Source organism: Molothrus ater, chromosome 33 (assembly GCF_012460135.2).
Source record: "Molothrus ater isolate BHLD 08-10-18 breed brown headed cowbird chromosome 33, BPBGC_Mater_1.1, whole genome shotgun sequence".
Taxonomy (NCBI): domain Eukaryota; kingdom Metazoa; phylum Chordata; class Aves; order Passeriformes; family Icteridae; genus Molothrus; species Molothrus ater.
The window spans coordinates 1,153,615-1,170,178 of NC_071660.1; the positions used below are offsets into that span (position 1 = coordinate 1,153,615).

The window sequence follows — 16,564 nt, forward strand, 5'->3', positions numbered from 1 at the left end:
TTCATTAACTCTTCCTTTTTCTGCTAACAGATGATCTGATCCCATCCCATGGTGAAATGTTGTGTTCCTCATTTCAGTGGATTGGTCAGCAGGAATGTCAGGAGCTGGAGCTGTCTGGTTGGTTATTCCCAGGGCAGCTTGTAATCTAATGATGCCATTGAAATGAGAAATGGGTTCTGTGGCTCCTGACATGAATTGGTTTGGGTTCCCAGGGGCTGGTCCACGGTGTTGTAGGATTTGTTCTGCTGGCCGTTCATCTTTTCCCCATTTTTGGGTGCTCCTTCCAGCCACAGCTGCATCAATTGACTGCTTTTCTCTAATTAAATTATCAAATACTTGGATTCCTAACTGATTTCTCTGATGTTGTAGTAGCAGAAACACCCCAGTGCTCTAATACACCCTATATAACACAGACAGTGACAGCACATGTTGGAGTGGGCAGAGGGATGATTTCTCCCGCACTTAGTGAAGTTTTCACAACTTTCTCCTTTTGCTGTTTCCCTTTGCAGCTTCACCTGTTTCAGGGTCAGATATCCTCACCCTGGGCTCTGCCTTGAGCTGTGCAAATTCCATCAGGGCAAGCAGGCAGAGCTTGGGGTGAGGGGCAGAGGGAATCAGCCCAATTCCTGCCCCAGGCAGGAAGACCCAGGTACATTGTCCAGGCTTTGCCCCAGGAGTGTTAATTTGCATTTCTAAAGCTCCTCTCCAGGCTGCCTGGAATGAAGCTTCTCTTCCAGGGAAGCCATTCTGTGACTCACATGTGGCCCCCAGCAAAGACCAGATTTTTTTTTTTAACAGTATTCTATTAACTGTTTATGCATTAAAGGGCCACATTTTAATCTCTTCTAGTTTTGCAATTGCAACCTATAGGTAAAGATAACAAAAACCACAACAAAATTTTTCCATCACTAACAGCCACACAAACACACGCCCAAAAAGAATCCAAAGCCATAAAGATTTTTTTCTACTTCTTCAGCTAAGAATAAAAATTGATTGTCACACTGCTGACCCAAACGAAGTGACAATATAAAAGTAGCATTATTAAGAAAAAACATTCCCATGGTGTAATCTTATTCCAGGCAGCCCAGAGTGTGGGTGTGAGTGAGCCCCAGAGTGGAATTGTGCCGTGGTGCTCCCCAGCAGCTGTGGCAGTGCAGGCCCAGCCAGCGCTGAAGCTGCAGCAGTGGCAGCAAGGCTTGGCCGCAGTGGCTGGAGGTGCCAGAGGAGGGTGGCCAGGATTTCCCAGGGTTTGAGCAGAGGATCTGTGGGCAGGCCCAGGGGCTTGGCCCGCTGTGGAGCCCTGGCTGCTGCTGCGTTGCCTTCAGGGCAGGCTCGGGGGCGGCTCCCATGGTCCTGCTGCAGGCGGGAAGTGCAAATCTCCGGGGCTTCAGAGCCCCTGAGGCCAGGCTGAGGGGTCCCCCCGTGTTCAGCTGTGCTGGCGGCTGTTTCTGGCCTCAGGGACACTTGGCATGGGCCCCTTGGCCACCAGTGGTGCTGCTTTGCACTCCTTAGGCAGGAGCCGATGTCCTGGCTGGGTGTTGGCAACAGCAAAGTCCCAAGGTGGATGTGTCTCATCAGTCTCTCTCAGCCTGGGTCGGGAGCTCTGTCCCTTGAGTGCAGTCCTGGGTTTCTTGCCAGCCCCTCTCCAGGCTGTTCAAACAGGAGGCTGGGTTAAACTCTTCCCCTGTCCTCAGTTCTAAATCCTCCTGGTGCCACTGAACAAGTTTCATACTGTAATAACCGAGCCCTGCTCATCCATTTAGAGGCTCTTTTGGTTATCCAAGCTTTACCTTGATGCCAGACTTGAACAATGAGAGTTCCTGCTGTTATCAGTTTTCAGGCCTCAGTTCCCAGTGGGGCCGGGGCTGCACAATTGTGCAGACAATGAGGCCACTCTCTGGCCACTGGGTTAAGCGTTTTAGCAGAAGGATTCCTTTGGCACGGCCCTGTTTAACATACAATTCAAATTCTTATTCCCTGTCTGGAAGGCCCAGGCCAGCAGCCTCAGTTAATCTTCACTTTAATACTTGAAGATTCTGTTTTCCTCCTCCTGTCCATCCATCCAGGTTGTTGACTGGCAGGATAGGAGTGTTGTAGGGAGACATCCCTGGCTCCAAAAGCCCTGCCTTGAACAGGGACTCAGCACCAGGCTGTGAGCCCTTCCTTCTTTCCCACCCTTGGAACAGGGTGTTGCTTTTAGACACTTCTTGTCCTGGTTGCTTCAAAGTAATTTGGAGAGGCTCCATATTAAATGGTCTGTGTTTTCCTGGGGCTGCCCACACTTCAGGGCTCAGTTTAGCACAGGCCTTGCCACTCATCTGACACCAAGATACATCATTAGCCTCTGTTTTACCTTTTAGAATACAAATCTGTATTTCCACATTAGCCATTGAATCCCTTCCCAGTAAATGATAATCACAATTAGGAGGAAGTAGAAACCCATGCATTTCAAATCTATCTCCCACATCTACTGATAGTGGTTGAAGAAAACACACCTGCTCATCTTTCCCACTTAGCACCTGAATGATCAAACAACTTTTTGACAATTTTCCCCCCTTGCATCTGAGATTCAGAGTGGATTGAGAGGCCCCTGTGTCCATCAGGGGAGGCCTCCTCTCAATGCAGACCCACCTGAATGTTCTCAAGGGCTCCAGTGTGGAGGGTTCCTGGTGTGATGGGAGCTGTGACAGCCCTGCCAATCCATGTCCATCAAGGGGTGGACTTGCTGGTCCTGAGGGTGCTGCTGTCTGTGCTTGCAGTGTCCTTGTGCCCTGCAGCTGGAGCCCTGATTCCTTGCCAGGGGCTGTTTGGGTGGGCTGTCCCCTGCCGAGGAGGGCAATGCCTCTGCCGGGTGCTTGTGGCCGAGCCCGTGCCCTGGGTGCTGGGGCCCCCTTGGGCCCTGGGGTTGATCCCTCAGGGGCTGTAGGAACTCTGCCCTGGCCTTTGCCTTCAGCTTGGCCTTTTTCTGCTCTCTTATTGCACTCACCTGCTGGGCCTTTGTGCCCAAGTGGTGCAGGGCCTTCTTCTGTCCCTCCTGCAGCCCCCCTCAGTGTCTGTGGGTGCTCATCCTCTCACAGCTGCTGAGCTTTCTGCAAAACCAGTTCGTTTTGCAGTCTCTGAAATAAAAGCCATAAAAGAAAATTCTGACACTTTCCCTTAATCTGCCTTTCCCAGATGTTCCTTCATCCTCCTCCTTGTGCTCACCATCCCCTCCACACCTGGTATCCCAGATCTGGTCCCTGTCCTGCCAATGTGTCTCCCCCTAGGTATCTACATCCTTAATTAGCTGTGGGAAAATGTGCAAACTTCTTGAACATTCTCTCCTTTTGTATTACACATGATATTCATGGCTCTCTTAAATCTTTGTTCTTCTTGAAGTTCCGGAATTTATCAGGACTTTGGCTGAGTCGAAGTCTCTGTGTGAATTAAAAACCATTTTCTGAAACTGGTGGTTTCTCCTGTCAGTTCCTCATCTACAAGTTGCTGGCCCTATCTCCCAGCATATTCACACCATCTGTTTGTAAAGACACATCACTTATTCCTTTCAACACAATTTGAAAGGGGGAGAGAAGTCATAAAAGGACATTTAGGATACTTTGACTGAATGAAAGAAGGGGGTGGGTCAGCCCCAAACTGAGCTGGGCAGAGCTGGGATTAGGGTACATGATGGAAAGGGGTAGGAGAGGGAGATTAGGGGAGGGGGCACAGCGGGAAAGGACATCGTGTAGGGGGTCTCTTTGTGTCCCCATCACATCATCCCTTGAGTGATTCTCCAGGGCTCTGGGAGGGGATGGATCTGCACTGGGGGGATCCCCAATCCTCTTGTCCATTCCTGGGGGATTTTTGGGGGTTATTCTCCCAATCCACCAGCTAGTGCTGCAGCAGATGTGGGGCAGAGGGGAGTACGAAGGAGAGGTCCAGGGTTGGGAAGGAGGAGGCATGGGAGCACGAGAAGGGAGACAGGAAAAGTACGAGGTTCTATCCTGCAGGTGGCCAGGGAGGAGGAGGTTGCCCTAGATATATCAGAGAGTTCTCAAGAGTTTTTTTATGCGGAATGTTTGGAGTTTACAGATTGCATACTTGAGACCCAAATAACTTTGTGGATCACTGCAAGGGCTTGGTTTTTTTGGGGGAACTTTGTATCTTGCAGGACCCCAATGCTGAGTTGCAGTTCCCCCTTTGGGTGTTATTTGGGGTCCATGTGACAATCACCAGGTACTGGTGGGGAGAGGATATGGGTCTTTGTGATGCCCCAGGAGAGCAGTGGAGGGGAACCCTGAGACCCCTGGAGTGGGAAGAGAGGATAGCTCACCCAGAGCTGGAGAACCCTTGGCAACCTGAAGGCCAGAGCAGAAGGGCCTGGAGTGTGGGGACCCCTGGGATCTGTGGAACCCTGGAGCAGAGAGTCAGGGGAAAAGGGACCATCAAAAGCCCCTGGATCATCCATAAACAAGATCCTCGAACGAGCCATGCCAGAAGCCACAGGCCCCCTATCAGCCCAGTGAAGGGAAACCTGCAGAACCCGAAAATGGAGAGACGAGAGAGGCAGATCTCTTATGAGGGGTTTTTTGGGGGCTGAGTCTTGGTGCTTTGGAGAGTTTTATGGACACAAAGCATCTGGTGACTTCCTGAGATGGACTTGTTCAGGAGGAACCCCATCCCAGGGTGCTCACCCCCTTGTTTGTTGCTTCAAACCAGGATTTGTCATTCTCAAGCCTTGGCCAGATAGAGGAAGAGGAAAAGTGTCGCAGACATCTTTCATGAAAAATCCTTTCTTAGGATTTTTCCTTGTGAGAAGCTGCAGTTTCAGCAACCAAAAGTAAAAAATGGCTATCTGCTGCTGTAGAATGCAACAGGTAGACCCATGATTGGTCTCCTGTGAGTGTTTAGATTTCTTGACCACTCATGGCAGAGCTGGCTCTTGCTCTGTCTGAGACACAGATCTTTGTTATTCATTCTTTTCTATTCTTAGTTTAGCTAGCTTCTGAAGAAACCTTTTCCTTTCTATTTCTTTTTAGTATAATCTTAATGTAACATATATCATAAAATAATAAATCAAGCCTTCTGATCATAGAATCAACATTCTCTTCTTCATCCTGAAAACCCTTGTGACCACAGTCACAGAAAAGTGCCACAGATCCACCACAAGGAGAGGCTGCAAATCCAGCCCAGGGAGCTGCAAGGAAGAAAGACTCCCCCTGTGCTGGGAAGGCCAGAGATCCAGACACAGTTCAGAGCTGGTAGAGAAGCCTGAAGCTTGGGAGAAGCTCCACAAATGCTTGGAATGTGGGAAGGGCTTCAGCCGGAGCTCGAACCTGATCCAGCACCATGTTCCACACTGGGGAACGTCCATATGAGTGTGGGGAATGTGGAAGAGCTTAAGCCGGAGCTCCTACCTAATCCATCACCAGATGATTCACACTGGGGAACGTCCATATAAGTGTGGGGAATGTGAGAAGAGCTTTAGCCAGAGCTCTGACCTGACCCAGCACCAGAGGATCCACACTGGGGAACGTCCCTATGAGTGTGGGCAATGTAGGAAGAGCTTTAGCCGGAGCTCCCACCTGCACAGCCACCTGAAGATCCACTCTGGAGAACGGCCCTACAAATGCTTGGATGTGGGAAGAGCTTCAGCCGGAGCTCCACCCTGATCAAGCACTGTAAGATCCACACCAGGGAACGGGAACAGCCTTATGAGTGCTTGGAATGTGGGAAGAACTTCTCCTGGAGCTCCCAGCTTATCATCCACCAGTGCATCCACACTAGGGAGAGGCCCTATGAGTGTGCTGAGTGTGGGAAGAGGTTTTGGAGCAGCGCCCATCTCCTCAAACATCAGCCAATACACACAGAGGAGAGGGCCTTCTGCTGCCATGACTGTGGGAAGCACTTCAAGCACAACTTCACCCTCTCCAGCCACCAGCTCATCCACACTGGGGAGAAGCCCTATGAGTGCGTCGAGTGTGGGAAGAGGTTTCGGACCAGCTCACAGCTCTTCCTGCATCAGCCAGTACACACAGGGGAGAGGCCCTTCTGCTGCCCCGACTGTGGGAAGCGCTTCAAGCAAAACTCATACCTCATCATCCACCGGTGCATTCACACCGGGGAGAGGCCCTACGAGTGTGGGGAGTGTGGGAAGAGGTTTTATACCAGCTCCCATCTCCTTCTACATCAGCCAATACACACTGAGGAGAGGCCCTTCCGCTGCCCTGACTGCAGGAAGGGCTTCAAGCAAAACTCCCATGTTGTCACCCACCGGTGCATCCACACCAGGGAGAGGCCCTACGAGTGTCCTGAGTGTGGGAAGAGCTTCTCCAGAGGCTCTCACTTGACATAACACCAATGGATGCACCAGTAAGGGAAGCCCTGTGAGTGCCCCGAGTGTGGGAAGAGCATCGTGCACTGCTCCAGCTCCATCCCCCATGGGAGATCTGCGTTGGATGATCCCCAGTGACCCCCTTTGGGCAGAGCCCTGGTGATTTATGGTCCTGGTAAACAATGTTGGAGAGACACCTGGCTGGTGGGTTCCACATCTTCTTGGCTTCCCACAGGTACCTGGATGAACATGGAGAGGAACATCCATCGGGATGCTGATTGACTTCAGCAACTCATTGGGAAGAGCAGACTGACTTTCAGCCCCATAAAATGTCACCTTTGGTTTTCAATTATTTTTTCTGGTGGCATCAGGGAATACTGATTTGACATCTTTTCTAACATAAATGATTCCACAATTCTAATTCTCTCTGGCCCACAGGCATTGTCTTGGGACTGTTTTTTTATCCCATACCATTTTTGTAGTTTTTTGTTTCTATGGTGGTCATTGGTCCCCCCTCATCTCCCCCGACTCTGGGAGTATCGGGATGGGTGAGACCCAGCCCAGAATTTCCTGTGAGAGCAGCCAATCTGCGCAATGGCCCTGTTGCCTCCTGCCTCTGACCAGAAATAGTTGCCTTGTGGGTTTTGCCTGTTTCTTTTCCTTCAGCACTGTGGCTGCGCTTATTGGCTTCCTTCTGTGGTTCTCTGCTGCTTGGGAGCCCAAAGCCAGTGTGTACCACACCAGGACCTGGGACCAGGAGCACACCCCCCAGTCCCCTGCCAGAGTCTGCCCGCTTTGCACAGCCTGACCCAGGGACCAGCCATCTCAGATGAGCTACCCAAGGGAGCAATTTCCCACTCAGCCCTGCTCTTCTCTGCCTCTGCTTCAAGGCTTCCTGGTACACTCTAACCCAACATCCAGACGCCCAGCGGCTTTGGGCAGGACCCCAGAGTTTCTGTAAACGTACATACATACATACATACATACATACGTACATACATACACATACATACTAGTAAAGAACTGTTACTTCTTTTTTCATATCTTTGCCTGAAAGCCCCATCAGCCCCTTAGTTTCAAATTTATAATAATTCAGAGGGGAGAGGGTCATATTTTCCATTCCAAGAGAGGTTCCCACCTTCCTTTATAGGCACCTGTCTTTGAAACCAAGACAGATTTTGGCACCCAGTGTGGGGCCTGAGGGGATTGAGAGGAAAGAGTGACAAAGGAATAACAGTTCCTGGGTAACCTACATTTTTGTGTGCTGGATATGAAAACTTTGTTAGGCAGCACCATGTGGTGTAGCCTACCCCAGTTCGATGAGTGCATTATTGTGGCTGTATTTTTCCTGTTTGCAGCTCCTTATCTAAACATGGGTTCTGTGACTAAGGCTACTGTTGCTGTTATGCAGTGTTTGCACAATGGGTCAATAAGGTGAGGAATTAATGGATTTTTTACTTCTTGAAAGCGGGCACATGGATACATGGTTACCACACACTAAGTGTATGTTTTTGGGGTTTCATTGATAATGGCACCCATTGTGAGGAAGTAACACTGGGGGAAGTTTTCTCCCAACCCTTCACCCATTTCTTTGGCCCTATCCCAAGAGCTTTCTAAGGGATCAAATATTCTCTAGATGCCAACCATATCATAGAGTGGCTGGTGTTGCTGATATTCCTGTTCTATTTAGCATTTAGAGATAAGGTGAGACTGCCTTGAGTTACCACTCTAACATCTAGTCACTCTACCTCAGTGACTAGGGATGCTGCCCCACAGCCTGACACTGCCCAACAGCCCACCTCAAATAAACCACCCAGACTGGATGGGGGTAATGGAGAAGATACAATATGTGCTCAGGGAGTATACTTCTCCAGCTGGTGGGTAACCCTCTCCATGCCTCAAAGAGGGAGAGTCTGATGATGCAGCACTGGAGCCCATGGATATTACAACTGTCCAGGTTCCAGCTGAACCACATGGGCAGTCACAGCCAGCAGCAGTCACCCCTGTGCAGAGGGGGAAGTATAAGACATCATTAACAGTGTGCCCAGCTAATAATTATGAGGAACCAGGGCCCTCACAACCAGCAAGGAAGCCAGAAGTTGAAATCATCAACTGAGTCCCTGTCATACCACAGTCTCTGTAATCTGCAAAAAAACATTGTATAGCAAGGCTGTGAGGCTTACTCAAACTGGTTACTCTGGGTTTGGGTCCTTATGGGCCCAGGAGTGCAACTGGATGGTGGCAAAGCAAGGAATTTGGAATCCTTGACCAGGACATGGGTATTGGTCAGGTGTTTGTGAGGGAGCCATGGCCCCTTTACCTCCCTCTGTGAGCGGCTTTTAACGAGTGTAAGAAAGAGGTTTGTTCACAGAGACAGAATGCAGGATTGCCATCCTAAGACCATTGGAAGACCATTGAGGAAAAGATTCAGCATCTGAGAGAAGTGGCAGTACTAGAGGAACTCTTTGGAAGGGGCCAACAGCACCATAATGACTCCAACAAGGTCAGGTGCACAGGGCGAATGTTGTGGAACATGGTAAATCTGGGGCCATCTCAATACACCATCTTCACTGCAATGATGAATGCTGAAGACAAGTGAAAGACAGTAGGTTCTGTAGCCAACAGGCTCAAGTATTTTGAGAGTATGGTCAATGGCCTGATGCACACTCATGTCTCTGCTTTGGTTAAGGACCAAAGAGGAGTTGTAAGAGGAAATTAGGAAGGTGAGAGAGGAGGTGAGAAAGAACAGCTCCCATGTGGCGCCAGTGCAAGTCACAGCCCCTAACATCAAAGTCTAATGTCCCCCAGCTAGAGAGAGGGGGTACACCCAATGAGCTGAGCTGTGGTTCTTCCTTGGTGAACATGGGGAAGACATGAGAAGGTGGGATGGCAAACTCACTTATGTCCTGGCAGCAGGGATGTCAGCTCAAAGAGGCAAACACTAACCGAGGGAGTTCTGCTAAAGTGACGTTGGCCTCACCCTCCCATGACTGAGCTGCTGGGTGCTACAGAAGGGAAGATGATACGTCACATCCCCTTGAAGGAACCTGTCGGATTTATGTTGAGGGAGGGAATGATAACCAGGGCTAGAGAGGCCCTGCCTCTAGCCAGGTAGAGCCATGGGGAAATGAGGTCTTTTGGACAGTATGGATCCGATGGCCTGGCACGAACTGGCGCTGCTACCAACAGGGCTGGAGCACGACTGCCCCACACCTCAGGGCCGAGCTGAGGAGTGACTGCACGGGTGGGAAGGGACCCTAGCTGGACAGGGCAGGGACCGACCCATGGACAGATCCCATGCCCTGGAGCAGGGCAAGGATTCCTGTCCCTGAGGGGGAAGCAGTGGCATGAACTGACCATAATTTCCATCACATCCCCCTGCACCGCTGGGCAGAGGAGGAAGGGAACGGACAGTGCTGTTGAATTTTTACATTCATTGTTACAAAGCAGAGTTGCAAGGGGAGCTCCGCTTTCAGCTTCAAATGAGGGAATCCAATGTGGGTTCTGGGACTTCTGTAACTTCAAAGTGTTACTTGATACTTGACACTTTAGTTTTGGCAATATGAGGCCCTTCAGCAGCAATGTCTCTTCCAGCCACTGGATTCTGTCTCAGACTCAGCTCACAACTGGGACAAGAAACACGAAGTCCCAACAGAAAAAGCTCTGCTGTCACTTTTTTTTTCATAGTTTTATTTCATTTAATTTCATTTTAGGTATCATATATAGTCTATATTTTTTTCTTCTTCTATAATCCCGTGTTTATTCTCTATTTCCCCCCCAACCCTTGTCCCCTCCCGGAGGTTTGTGGGGAGGTGCTGTCCCACAGCCCTTCCTGCCCTGGCACCCATGGCTGCTCCGGTGCCACCAGGGCCTGGCTCCAAGGGAAACCACAAAACCCTCTGGAAATAAAGCTGGTCTGCGGGAAAACCCTGCAGGGGGGATTGAATCCCAGGGGGAGTACTGGCTGAGAGTTGGAGATTCCAAATGCTCCAAGGGGCCGGAGGGAACTGCGCTGGGGCCTCGGGGTCTCCCTGGGGACACCTCCAAGACTCCCGAGCAGAGCGACCCCTCCCAGTCCCCAAAATCTGCAGATTTGGGTCAGTTGAGGAAAAGAGCTGGAAAAGGGACTGGAAAGGGAGTGGAGTTTGAGAGGACCCCTCAGCCTTCACCCGGAGCAGCTGCAGGAAAATCCCCCAGAAACCAAGGAAATAAATGGAAATAGTGATGAAATTTTTAACCCTTTCTTCTGTTTCCAGGAGGTCCTGGTGAGGTCCTGCCAGGAGGACCTGGGGGCAGGGAGAGAGATCAGGGCTTATAATTGTGGAGAAGTTTAATTGGGGTGAGGACTGTGGGGAGAAAATGTGCTGGGAGGGGATGATTTGAACTGGGGAGAGAAAATGAAGTCGGGGAAGGAGACCCCCAGCCCTTGACTGTGTCCTGAAGGTGCTGCCAGCAGTTTCCCCACTCTGACCCCCTGGGCTGAAAACACACACAGGGGAGAGGACCATTCACTGCCCCAGCTGTGGGAAGAGCTACAAATGCAACTCCCACCTCGTCATGCACCTGCACATCTGCACTGGGTAGAGGCCCTAAGAGGGTCCTGAGTGTGGGAAAAGCTTCTCCTACAGCTCTGCCTTGGCCTCACACAAATGGACCCACAGATCCGGGAAGCCCTGCAAGTGCCCCGACTATGGGAAGGGCTTTGTCCCCTGCTCCAGCTTTATCACCCACCAGAGTGACCATGATGGACAGAGACCTGGTGACCCTCATTCTGAGTGATCCATGTTTTGATCCAGTGTATTGGGTTTGTGTGGCCAGGTTTTGGAAGTTAGGGGGGCTCGTTAAAGTAACACAAGAGAAATTATGTAAAGGAAAAGAAAGCAAGCATCAGAGTAGAAAGATACACAGGCACCAGCCCTGGATCCCGCAACAAAAGTTTTGGTTTTGATTATTACAATGTCCCTTGTCCTTGGTCTAAGTGATGGTCCCAGGATGGATCCCTTGGGGGTTGGGAAAGCCCCAGAAACACCAAGTTCTGTGGGTCAGTATGGGTTCAGGTTTGGGTGAATGCCCAGGTATCTCCTCTGGCACGAGTTCTACACTGTCTGATGTCACACTGTGGATCCCAGGGCTCTGATGGTTTATGGCCCTTCTGAGATGTGGCCCTGCCTCTTCCAGCAGTGCAGCTGAGCCAGGTATGGCCCATGGGAAGGGATGAAAACCTCCAGCCCTCTGTGTGAATGTCCCGGGCCTTCCCCAGGGGAGTTCCCAGAGCTGAGCCAGTTGTGTCAGGGAGGGCATTGCCCTGGTCCAAAGCCCTGTCCTGTTGGAATGTTGGGGGACACAAGACAGATGATGGACTTTGGATTTGGCTAACAGAAGAGATTTGATAACAGGCTGCCTTGGGAAAAACAAATGGAACTTTGAAAATTAGACCTGGATTGCAAGAAGATTCAATCCAACGGGTTTACCGGAAAAAGAAAATCCCATTAAACTCTGCAAGCAAGAGATGTTTTTATATGCATAAGTTTGTGTATGTGATTTTAACCTAATCGTTGTAGAACACATTACTAGTCTCCCTGAAATAGTATATAAGCGTTTGAATCCCACAATAAAATTGGATTCTGATCACTGAATCAGTCTTCCCTGTCTCTCTCCATCACCAACACTGTCCTGCCTGGCAGCATCTGCTTCTGATCGGCCTCTTCCCTTCCCTGGCTCCCAGTCCAGCTCTTCCTGTCCAGGGCTGGGTGTTCACCACCTCTGCCCCTGGGCACTTCCCATGGCCAGCAAAGCCCCCTCTGCTTTTGCCAATGGCTCGAGCCATTAACCTGGGACATTTCAGGCCCTCACAGCTCTGCTCCCCAAAAGCGCAGAGGGATGGGTGGTGCCTCAAAACAACTCCATCCCACTGAAAATGGCTCAACTCCACCTCCAAACAACTCAATCCCACCTCAAAATTTTGGGGTATCTCCTGAGCCCCAATTACTCCCAGTTGTGGATGTTCCTTGTCCACAAACTTCACCCAGTTGCTGCCATCGGGGAAGTGACAGTGGGCTTTTCCCCAAAAATGGAACGCACCTGTGTGGGAAAGGAGACAGGTGAGGGGGTGCCTCCCCTCACCCCCCAACAGACCCCATCACCCTACAGCAGGCTGAGGGCTCAAGGGACCACCCTGGATCCCCCATTCCCACTCCCCTGTGCCCCACGGCCACCACAGCACTGGCTGCTGGGTGGGGACACCCCTACTGTCAGCCCCCCAGGGAGGGATGGGGGAGGTTGGGGACCCAACGAGATGGGGACCCGGGAGAGAGAGAGCAAGAAGGGGCTCCCTGTTGCAGACTCACAAGGAGCAGCCAGTCCCAGTGCCCCTTCAGGTTGTGAAATGGACTGTATCAAGAACCTCGTAGCAGGAGGCTGGAACAGCAGACGTGAGCACACCCGGGGTGGGAAACCAAGTGTACCAAAAACTCTGAAACCATGCCTGGAGCCACAGAGGTCCAATGGACATGAGGTGTGTGAGAAACGAGTGTAGTTCCTTTGCTAAGTTGTAAATGTAAGTTATAAGCTAAGTGTTGCTAAGTGTTGTTTTTCTGTCAAGTTGCTAAGTAGAATGTGGAAGTTATAGCTGTAAGTTAGGTTAAATTCTGTTAAGTGTTATTCCTCTGTTGAATTGCTAGGCCTAAGGTATAAGTTAAGTTACAAATTAAGGTAGAAATTAAAGTGCTGCTTAGTGTTATCGTTTTAGGCCAAGTTTCTTTTAATCCTTGCCCACACTGTGTTTTGTCCCACGCACCTAAACACAACACACACACCCCGCCATCATCCCCTAGATAGTTGTCAGTTCATTTCTGTTTTGGCTGTCTGGAATTTGTTTGGTTTTGTTGTTGCTTGTTTTCTTTTGTTGTGCCTTAGCTGTCCTGTAGGCAGTAGAGTTAATCTTGCCAATGAAATTGTTGTGCTTTGTTGCTTAATGTTACCCTGATTGAAAAGGGTATTGTCCAATTAATTATCTCCCAGATAATTATGTAGCCATCTCAGTGGCCAGGACCTGAAGGGGTGTGGAGTTCAAACCACTGAGAGCATCCAGACCGGGTCTTTCAAATGCACTGTATAAGGGGGCTTGGGAATAAATGTTCTCTGTTACCGCATGAACTCGAGGGTGAGCAGTCTTTGTCTCCTGCCCTCTCCCCCTAACTCGTGACCTTGAATCATGATTTTAAAGGGTTAAGATTTTAGCTGAGGGTCAGAACCAATATTGAAGTTAGATACACTGACGATAGGTTAATGATTATTAGATGTTTAAGCTAAAAGTAATTATTATATTATGAACTCATTTGTAGAAAGAAGTGGAGCAAGTAAACCATTTTAGGAACATATTGAAACCTGTGGAGAGCTTTGTGGACAGTTGGCTAGCTGAGAAAGGTCACGTCGACATAATACCGTCGGTTAAGTTAGAAGGAGGCAAGTCTAGGATTCAGCAGTCAGTGTCCAACCACTGACAAGGACATTGTGCCCTTGGTGCAACAACAGGATAGAGGAGAGGATCTTTTGCCAAAAATATGAGGATAGTTTCAGCAAAATAACCACAAGAATGTAGAAGTAGTAACAAAATAACCATATAGAAGTAGGCGTGGTTGACCGAGAAGTAATTAACCAATAATGAGCTCAGCTTTGCAATATGTATAAGCTTCATTAACACCAATATAAAATATGTGTGAACTATCAATAAAGTTTGAGACTTGCTGATCACTCATATTGAGTGCTGCATTTCTTCTGCCGATCCAACAAAAACCAGTAGAACAATGCCCAGCACCTGGACTCCATGTTAATCAATCATGAAGCAGGGGGCCTTGGATCATGACAGCGGGTCACAGAGATCTGACAAAGACTTTCCTGACTTCATCCCTGGGACCACTGACCCAATTCAAGACCACCAACCCAAATCAAGGAAGAATTGTGCACGTGTGAAGGACTAATAGCCTCACTCTAATACAAAGTAGGTATGGGAGGTGCTGGAGTTATGCATATGTATTATTTTGGGAAATAAATAGATGGCAAAGAGCCTTGTGTGTGGTCACACATTTCAGGGATGAACGACCCCCCCCTCCCCCGTGCTGCCCGCTGGTGTAATAAACACACCACTTTCTAACTTTATCTAGTTAGAGAGTCTTTGTCCGTGATCTTCAGTTTTAATGATTCAATTGGTGAGCCAGCCAGGAGGAGACTCTGCTGGGCTATGAGACCAGCTCAGGTCATGGACCCCCTTGGGGCACCCCCGGGATATTCCTGGAAGAGTGGGCTCTGCTGCCTGGACTGTTCATCCAGCAGCAGACAAGAACCCCTGACTACTAAAACTCCAGACAAAACCGTATCTTTAAAAATTAAAACAGTCTTAAACAGTGACCTGTACGGCGTATGCATGGTCAGGAAAGGCTCTTTCGTAAGTCGTGGGAGATGTTCCACTTGCAACTTGTGCCTCTGTACTGTGCTTGCAGGCTGAAGTTGCAGTTGAAATCTGGTTAATCTGGTTGCCAGCAGAAAGAATTGTTGAACTGTTGTACCAAGCTTGGGCTTTTGTTGCTGACAGTAAGGGATTTTGCCATTTATTTCAGCATAGAGGGCTCCGTTTGCTACCAACTGGTGCTAGCAGTCATAAGGGCAAATCCTGGTCTAAAGTTGTTACGTTATTGTGAATATGTCCTGACTGTGAGAACGATTGTGAGAGCATTTGTTGAGATGTGCTGTTAGCACGATGCAAGTGGGAGTTTGGACCCGCAGTTCTGTTTTTGGGCAACTGAAATGGCCAGAGAAAAACAAAGTGTGTGGGGTGCATGATACTTAATAAATTTCCTCCCGACTCTGTGTGTGTGTGTGTGTGTGTGTGTGCGCGTGCGTGTGTACGTGTCTGTCTGTCTGTCTGTGTATCGGTGTTTTGGTTACGGGAACAGAATTTACTATAACACCCAGTTTTCATGTTAAAAGGGTTTGGACTCTGAAAAATTATAGGGCATGTTATGAATAAGAAGCTTGACTAGGCCAATATTCAAGCAGCAATCAATTTATTATTTAATATGGTAAGGTGTGAGCAATACAGCGCTGGGTACAGTGGGGGAAGTTTTCCCTCCAACTGCACACCGATACTTGATGGTTACAGGTATTTATAGGGGTACTCATCAGGTTGTTTTTTTTTTTTTTTTAACAGTTTCTATTTCTAATTTTTACTCATCAGCAATTTTTATTCTAAATCATTACATCACAATTCTATACACTATTGTGATTTGAATTTCTCAGGATGTATTTTCAAAGGAGTATCCCCAGATGGTGATGGTCCAGTTTCCAAAAGAAGAAAGACGAATCCCATCTGGTGGAGTCCAGCTCCCCAGATGTGTCTACTTTTTAATTGCAGAGACTATAAAATCTCATAACAGTGATGTCCAGCTTCCCTTGGTCGAAACCATAAGTCCTTGAGGTGATGTTCATCTTCCTTTCTCAAACTGTTTTTCTCTGCTTCAATAAGGCGTGAGATAAGCATATTTCCTATATATCTTCCAAAGCTATAGTTTCAAGGATACAAGTAATATTCTAAAATTATACATCAAAAGGTTATTATTGCAGAGCTTTTTTATATGGATTAAATGCAAGCAAGAAGCAACATCCTTAACACCTTAATTTCAATGCTCCTAAATCAACCAGGGTTAATTTCAAACAAAAGATAGGTTCAAAGGCCTTTTTCTATGCTTTATTTTCCTCAGTTATTATTAGAATTCACAACTATCCCATTGTCGATGTCTACACATTTCGCATTCGCAAGTACACACTTCGCCTGTTTGTACCTGACATGAAACACAGCTTTGCATCTCACAGGCAGTGCTCTGCTGTTCAGGTGTATATGTTTGTGGAATTTGAAGTACAGAGGTTGAGTGCTTTAGTGTAGTGTGTTTGTGTTTCCTGTGGGAATAATAAGATTGTGATATTGTTAGATTGCATGAAAGAGATTTTGTTAATTATTTGTGAGTTTATGTTGCAGTTGTGTTTGGAGCTGTGACGTATTTTTGAGGCAACACTTTCATCTTGTGTCAAAAGTTTTAAGTGCAGCACAGGTTGAGTGTGAAGTGGTAAAACTGGTTCGTTTGAAAGAGTTTATTAATTTTTGAGAGCTGAGACGTGAACATTTTTAAGCAAATTGGGGACAGACAAAGGACAGGGCCAGTTTGCCAAGAAAAAGTAGAAGCCTTTGATAAGAGTTTA

The 16,564-nt window shown here is 48.5% G+C and overlaps 1 pseudogene; it reads left to right on the plus strand.

Moving 5' to 3' along the window:
• Nucleotides 1–11,949, plus strand: part of LOC118700747 (zinc finger protein 850-like) — a 32,884-nt pseudogene extending 20,935 nt beyond the window's left edge.
• Nucleotides 11,950–16,564: the final 4,615 nt, after the last annotated feature.